This window comes from Podarcis pityusensis, assembly GCF_964106645.2.
Source record: "Podarcis pityusensis genome assembly, chromosome: 6".
NCBI classification, from domain to species: Eukaryota; Metazoa; Chordata; class Lepidosauria; order Squamata; family Lacertidae; genus Podarcis; species Podarcis pityusensis.
Window position 1 is genome coordinate 75,969,493 of NC_138030.1, and position 7,807 is coordinate 75,977,299.

Here is a 7,807-nt window from a genome sequence, read left to right on the forward strand (position 1 = left end):
CTGTGAACCTGCTGCTCAGTTCTGGTCTTGTTTGCAGCTGCACTCAGGAAGTGATACCGCCAGGAGACCTCACTTGCAGGCACTGAAAGAAGCTTTGATGATGCAGCGGACACAGGTTGCTTATTCTGGGCCTCTTCTTCTTTTCCTTAATGGAAACTTCACATGTGCAAAGATCTCTCATCTTACATAACAGCTCCTTCAGAGCCCCATAGAGAAAAGATGCTTCAAAGTAATGGATCATGAAATGTCATCTCAAACCAATTCTTCTGTCTTCAGGATGTTCCTGTTGTGTTCGTAGCTAAGTAATAGAGCAGGTTCCAGCAAAAAGTGCCAACAAGATTGGATTCCCCCACCCCAATCCTCTGCTCACTTGAAAAGTTGTTTCAGAGAGTATGGTTTGGTAAAGGCATCTTAATGCAACAAATGCCAGAAATTTTGGGTATTTTGTTTTAGTCTGTTCATTCAGGACTAGCCACGAGTCTTTCCACAATCATTCTTTCTTTTACATTTCTCCTTTATGCAAGATTAATTCTTCTATATCCCCCCTTTGAAGCTTCCAAAAAATATGATGAAATAAATTATCTGCTGGATTTAATGAAATAAAAAACTGAAAACATGTCAATGAGGAATATAAATACAAAGAATATTGGCATCCAAGGACTGAATTTAGTTCTTCACAAATATGTCTCTTACTTGCAAGTATCTGAAGAAGTGTGCATACACACAAAAGCTTATATTCAGAACAAACTTAGTTGGTCTCTAAGATGCTATTGGACAATTTTTAAAAATTTTTATTTCGACTGCATCAGAACAACACGGCTACCTACCTGAATTGCAAGTATCTGTCTATGTAACACGCCAAGACTCTTCACATTATGAAAACAATGTACACAATTATGAGTTTACAGATCTGACAATGCCTGAAATTTCGGTTAAAACTAACAATTTACACTGGCTGAAACCTGATTTCAGAAGGTGTTTTTTAAAAAGTATTGAAATGGTAATCTGAAGGCTATCAGGTGGAGAAATAGCTTATTCCCCATCAAAACTATTTTCATCAACAGGTGAAAGCAAAATCGAAGATGCTGCCTGACCCCTGTAAAAACCTATAGGTTAGACTGGTTCATTGATCATAACCATTAGAAAGATCTGCCGTTCTTAAATGCAGACCATCTTGGTCAGCACAGAAGAAGTTGGCCTGACAAGTTTAAGGCAGTGAATATAGAATTTTCACATTTTACTCTCCGATAACTCCATGGGGTAGGTTAGGCTGAGAAATAGTGACTGCCACAAGATAACCCAGTGATCTTAAAGTAAGAATTTGAACCCAGGTCTCTCTATCTAACTTATCTAACTTCTGTATGTCAGCTGCTGCATCTACATGGCATAAAATGAAGTCTTAAATGATGGGCGTGTGATAAACAAGCGCCTGGAGTCTTTCTGTACAGACAGCGGGACTGCAAGTGAAGCAAAACTAGGTTGAGCTAGGGCAGGAAAAGATTGAGAATTGTAGCATATTAGACCCACTTGCCTCTCACACTGCCTTTGACACATTCTGAGTGAACTCCCACCCCTCCCTGCTCTGCTCTAAATGTCCTAATAAAATTGTGAAGGGAGTGCATGCCTTTTAGGTGATAGATGCATTCCTGTGCAGTATCATAGGCACCCATTGCTAGCTTTGTGCTTCTGACACTTAAGAGAATCAATTGATTAAATGACGGCTGGAAGGGGCATTTTTAAAGAAACATTTCAGCAGCTTGATTTAGTTCAATCATTAACCCATTTAATCAATTTCAGGCGCTTATTCCTTTCCCCAGCAGAGCCATTTCTCTATACCCATAAGCTGCAACCTAATTTAATTTATCTCCCATGGGGGATAGTGGGGGGAAAAAGACTCCGCTTTGACAGTTCTTTAATTGGAATAGTGTTCACATTCTACTTTGTACATAACCATATTTTGTTTCTATATGCATTAAAGAATAAGCAAAGATGTGTGGTTAAAAGCTCGTAGGCCGGAGCAATAGCCTAAAGTTGTTCCAAAACCAATGTTGTTCCACATAAGTTGCCAGTGGTGTGAAAAAAATAATCTTAGCTGTTACCATTTGAGACAGATGCTTTCTGTATTTTGGCGAGTCTAAAGCAGCTGTTCATCATAAGCAGGTATGGCAAGTCTGAGAAGAGATTGTGCTCCTTTTGGGGTTTTTAAGGGGAAACCAAAGTCCCTTCTGTAGTGCCTCTTTTGTTGTTGCCTACCCACAAACATGCTGTTCAGGAATCGTCCTTGTCAACCATCTTCACTTTCATCCTAGAGAACTGGTAACGATAAATTGCCGGATTCTATTTTAGTTAATGGGTTTTTTTTTAGAGAAGCCGACACAGCAGAATTTGCATTCTGCTATAAATTAAGAGGGAATGATGATATACACTTAGTGGCTGACGCTGGTATGTGAGATAAATCAAAGTTAATCACTGGATTATCCGGTTTTGGCAAGGATCAGCCTTTAAAATGAAAACAACAGAAACAAACATGATAGCTGAACTATAGCAACATGCGTTCTACCAACTTGTGAAACACCGTCAGTCTCTAATTAAACTGTCAAGTAAACTGAAGGACAGGAATTTCAGCAAAGATGCTTTGTGTATTGTTCGGGTGGTGTGTATATATAGATAGATATTTCTCATTCTAAATTAAAGTTCATAAACAGTATGATGGAGGAAATAGACCAAGGACTGAGAGTGGAAGCTTCATACATAACACTTGAAATTTTAGCTAAGGGGTATATGGGGGGGTGTGGATTCCGAAGGAATCCAGCTTTGCCATTATTATTTTTGTTTGTTCGTTCATTTGTTGCCTTATACCACAAAGGTCTCAAAGCAAAGTTAGAAGTGCATGCAAGTTAAAGCCAAAAGTGGTCCTCTACTGATTTCCCACAATTGAAACTCCCTTTTTTCCAACTGCATTAATCTGATCACCATTAAAACAGTGAACTTACAAAAGCCAAACAGAAGAAGAAAAGGTTAACTATCAAATGCCTGCAAATGACAGAAAATTTTGGCCTAGCATCAAAAAGATGGGAATGTTGGTGCCCGGTGGGCTTCCCAGAGGGTGGGAAGCATCATAAGTGTCCTCAGGTGTTTTTCTAGGGGAAGCAAAGTAAATACTACAAACAAACATGACCATCATTTCTGGTAGATTTTATAACTAAGCACTGCCAAGGCCTCTGAGAAATTTGTCTTCCTGGTCTACCCTTCAGTTGTTTCACAGTTCGTAAATCTGCTCTCTTATCTAAAGGCAGACCTGGAATCCAGACATTGCCTTCCCACTCGCCGCTGGAACCCAAATCCTTTTCCTAGCTTCCTTCATCCCTTCCCATCTTTAACTAATTGCACAGTTGCTACAGTCAACTTCACAATATGCCCAGCCCAGCATAACAACCTAACAACAGTGGACTGTATTTCATGGTTGTAATATGCTACTCTTAACTCCTCGGTACCCCATCCAAAATGGGGATAACAACACTGGCTTCCTTTGCAGAGTTGATGTAACCCAAGCTGGCTCAGCCACAGTCCCACCCCTGCAATGTGGGTATAATAATGATGTCCTTTAGCTGAATTAGCATTAGCCCAGTAATTTTCTTAAATGTTTATGGACATTTTTTGTATGGAATACGGCTTGAGTAAGAACAATCCTGAGGTCCTCCTTTCTTGGCTCCTACCTTCTGTTTTTGAATTGACACAATACTCCCCAATCACAGGTACTCTATAATTCTGGATCCTTGAGTTGTTTTATTTCTTTTTCAAAAACTGTTTTAAATTAACCTTTATTAAATTTTAAGAAACATAAAAGGAAAAAATATTATAGCTGTCAAAACAAAATCCTACTCTCTGAAGCCATAAAGCTCACTGAATGTTATTGGACCAACCTTTCTCTCGCAGCCTAACTGACCCCTCACAGGGCTGTTGTGAAAGTTAAAAGAGGAATTGGGTACTGACACTATGAGCTCCTTGGAAGAAGTGTGGGTTAAAAATTGAATTAAAAATTGTGATGCTTTGCTGCATGGAACATGGTAATATTTTACCTTATTCTGGGTTTTACTCATGAACACCAAATGTGTTGTAGGTTTAGATTAAAATTAAGCAAGGAAGATAAAAGATTAGTGTATGGATAATTGATTGCAGTTCTGATCATTTGCACATTTACTTGGGGGAAAACACCACTGAATTCAGTAGGACTTAGTTCAGAATAACCATGCTTAGTACTGTGCTGATTACATAATTAGACTGCAGTCACCGATATTCCCAATGGTGACCAGCGGAGTTGCTTCCTTCTCCCGGGGAACTGAGGATAGATGCCAAGGCAAAGGCGAAGAAGCAAAAGTGATCTGCAGACAGCAAGAGCAGGTCTCCTGGCAGTTTCCTTCTTTGGCCCGGATTGTGTGCTGGCACAGAGGCTGACTCCATGCAGGACTCCCTTGTCATGAGCCATGGAAGTGACCACCTTGACAGTTGGTTGATGGACCAAGCAAGGGAAAGGTCAGTAGTCCCAGGGTTCCAGGCAGAGAAGAAAGTGAGACAGGGCATCTCAGTAAAGGGACCTAGGTATGGGTTTCAGGACCACGGCCAGTGATCCAGCAGCTGGGGTACGAGATGCAAGTTGTCTCAGCAGCATCCTGGCTCAGCTGTCAGATCTTTCTAGCCTGGACTTAGCTGCTCATTGACTAGAGGCTCCACCCCCTGAACTCTAAATGTAGCCAGTCAAAGGGGGCAGCACCTTCATCTGCAGCTGTTGGCTTATTCTAGACCTTAGCGTTTGAAACTGCAGGGATAGCTCCTCTACAGATCTACAGTATCTCCTTGGAGCTTAGGAGAGAAGATGCTGGTTCCAGTGACAGCATCTCCACATGGGATGGATGAGGGGATGAATGCATCTCCCCACCACCACCCAGGGCTGCTGTCATCAGAGGGCTCAATCTCTGATGATTCCTGGTGTCATGACAATCCTTGGGCCACCACCTCAAACAAGACGCACAGTGGGCTCAAACCTGAAAATGGGATTCAGAATGGGAAGCTGCTGCTTCTCCTGGCCCATTAGATTGCAAGCAAAATTTTGTGCAGATATTCCCCGACTCCTCATTCTCTTCCAGAGGTGCAGGGGAAAGAACTGAAACAGGGTTGCAGTTTTGTTGTCCTAAGAGATCTGTCTCTGACTTTCTTCTTCCGTTAGCAATGCACAAATAAGGTATGTTAAATGTTAAGAAAAGCCACCACACCGTTTTGGTTTTCACAGCCAATCAGCTGCTGCGACAAGGGGAACAGAGGACATGGGTGATTTTCACTGTAGGGGGTGGTGGTGGAGGGCATCAGTATAGTGCGGTTTCTGTGGTGTACCACGAAGAGTTTCACATTTCCTCCTGTAGCAAACCAGTTGCATGCTGAAGGAAAGTGGATGAAAACAAAATAATTTAATTAAGGATGTAATCCTTCCGTGTCAGTCACTAATGTCTGCTGTCTGCGGCCACCTCCTAGCTATGCCTCACCTGACAGTACAGCTGAATATACCTTTTCTTTAAACAAAAAAACAAGGAAAGGGGCAATCCCTGCAAACAGGATTAATGAGTATTGCTTTAAACTGTAATTTTCTGCTGGCTACGGTGATTAATGTTTCCTGCTCTGTCATAACACTGTCCAACTAAAGTCTGGCACTGTGAATTGTGACCTTGCTTGCAAATCGAGCTGGCAATTAAACTGGGCGAATGTCCTAATCTTGCCTGCATTCTGTGCTGCAGAATTAAATTATCTGTTGGGATATGGGAAAAGGAAATGATTCACTGCAGCTGGAGTGTAAAAGAGGGTGTGTGGCAGCTATTCAGGTGTTTTGTATCACATTCATCACTAGCTGTTGAAGCCCCTGACTTCAACAGAATCTCATTTGAAGACAAATCTGTCTCTCCTTTTGGAATGTGTTAGCGATAGTGGTTGATAATCAGAACTTCACTGTGACACACGGTGAGGACACAGAGGTTAGAACAAGCCATATAATAAAAAGTGGCTATTTTTCACATTTAATATACTTGGGGTTTATATAGTGCTTTTTAGAGTTTTCAGAGCACTTCATATAGGCATTATCTCATTACAACCCTGCAAGGTATGTCAGAATTATTGCAAATAGGGGGGAAGCTAAGAGAGAGGCCCAGTTGAAACCGTACCTTCCTTTTGTTACCTTACTGTCATTAAGGTAACAAAGGAAGTGACTCTGTGCCAGAGGTCAAATGGGTGGATCCCCTCCCTCAACTGTCTGTTAGATAGAAAGACAAAGGTGAGAGTTGAGGTGCGTGAGCCAGAAGTTGGAAGCTGCCTGCAGACTGAGCAGCTGAGAGACAAAGCCATGCCTGATTTCTGCTTGAACCCAAGGCTGAGGCTATGGGAGAAGCAAGACCCTATTGAGAGCCAGTGTGGTGTAGTGGTTAAGAGCGGCAGTCTCGTAATCTGGGGAACCGGGTTCGCGTCTCCGCTCCTCCACATGCAGCTGCTGGGTGACCTTGGGCCAGTCACACTTCTTTGAAGTCTCTCAGCCCCACTCACCTCACAGAATGTTTGTTGTGGGGGAGGAAGGGAAAGGAGAATGTTAGCCACTTTGAGACTCCTTAAAGGGAGTGAAAAGTGGGATATCAAATCCAAACTCCTCTTCTTCTCTTCTGTTAATGCTATGAGCCTCTCCATTGTAGGCTCAGGTTGTATATAGGTATAAATAAACCATACATCATAAAGACGCCGCAGTCTCTGCTGTTCCTCATTTTGAGGAAACCAAACCCTGGATGGTAACCTGCTTAGAGATTAGGGTGACGTGGTTTCCAGCTGCCTAGGCTAAATGTGAATTGGCAAATGAGAAGTGAGCATCCATTATATTTTGTTATAAATCTTCCCTAAAATGAAATGCCCCCAATCTGTTCCATTACCAGGTAATTTAATATCAGGGATACAAAGTTCACAATAGATGTTTTCCCCCCTCAGTCAATTGGAAGTAAATAAATTCAGCTGGTATCAATGTTGTTGTGTCATGAGGGATGGATTTCTTAGGTCTTTGTACAACGTGAATATCAAATGTTGACTAAACCTTGGAGAAACACAATTCCCCAGGGCTTGAAATTTCTTTATGGATCCCTACATGGTTGAAAGATTCCCCAAGAGCCTGGCTATCACAGGTTCACAAAGAAAAAAACTACTTGCCATTAAATATTTAAAATGATTAATTTGATTACACAGGACTCTAGATTGCATAGAATAACATGAAACGGAGCTATTTACAGTTTAGAATCCAAATCTGCAGAGCTCAGAAAGCAACAAAACTGATTTAAGGGTTGGATCCAGACGTCATCATGTTTAGAGTAGACCCACTGAACTCGGTCCATGAGATTTCAGTTGGAATCATAGAATTGTAGAGTTGGAAGGGACCCCGAGTCATCTAGTCCAACCCTCTGCAATGCAGGAATCTAGTTAAAGTTTACTTAAGTTCCATTGATTTCAAAGTGTGACTCGCAGAGCAATCCAAAATACAGTAAGCTAGTGTCATTATGCCAGGGTAAATCATACCCTTCCATTCTGGATGACTTTTTTGGTTAAAAAACATTCTTCTTAAAAACATTATAGAGTTGGGGTGGGTAGACAGGCCTGTATGTTGTTACAGAGGCTTATCATATTGTTTTTATTTAAAATATATTATTACATGCCATCCCAATTTCCGAGCGGTGAGCAATTCCAGGGGTGCCAGATGTGTTTTCCAGGCTCTATGGTTTCTTTCGGACAATGG

The 7,807-nt window shown here is 41.6% G+C and overlaps 1 protein-coding gene across 4 annotated transcripts in view; it reads left to right on the plus strand.

The window, feature by feature from the left end:
• ALG14 (ALG14 UDP-N-acetylglucosaminyltransferase subunit) overlaps nt 1-7,807 on the plus strand; it is a 133,171-nt gene that overhangs the window by 51,716 nt on the left and 73,648 nt on the right. The window contains exon 5 of one of the 4 annotated variants that reach the window (XM_081008845.1): nt 3,293-5,762. The exons of 2 other annotated variants lie outside the window; for them this stretch is intronic. The gene's annotated coding sequence lies outside the window, so the exon portion shown is untranslated. Of the gene's footprint in view, nt 1-3,292; nt 5,763-7,807 lie in introns of those variants that run through there. One more of the 4 variants, XM_081008848.1, reaches the window with a different exon arrangement.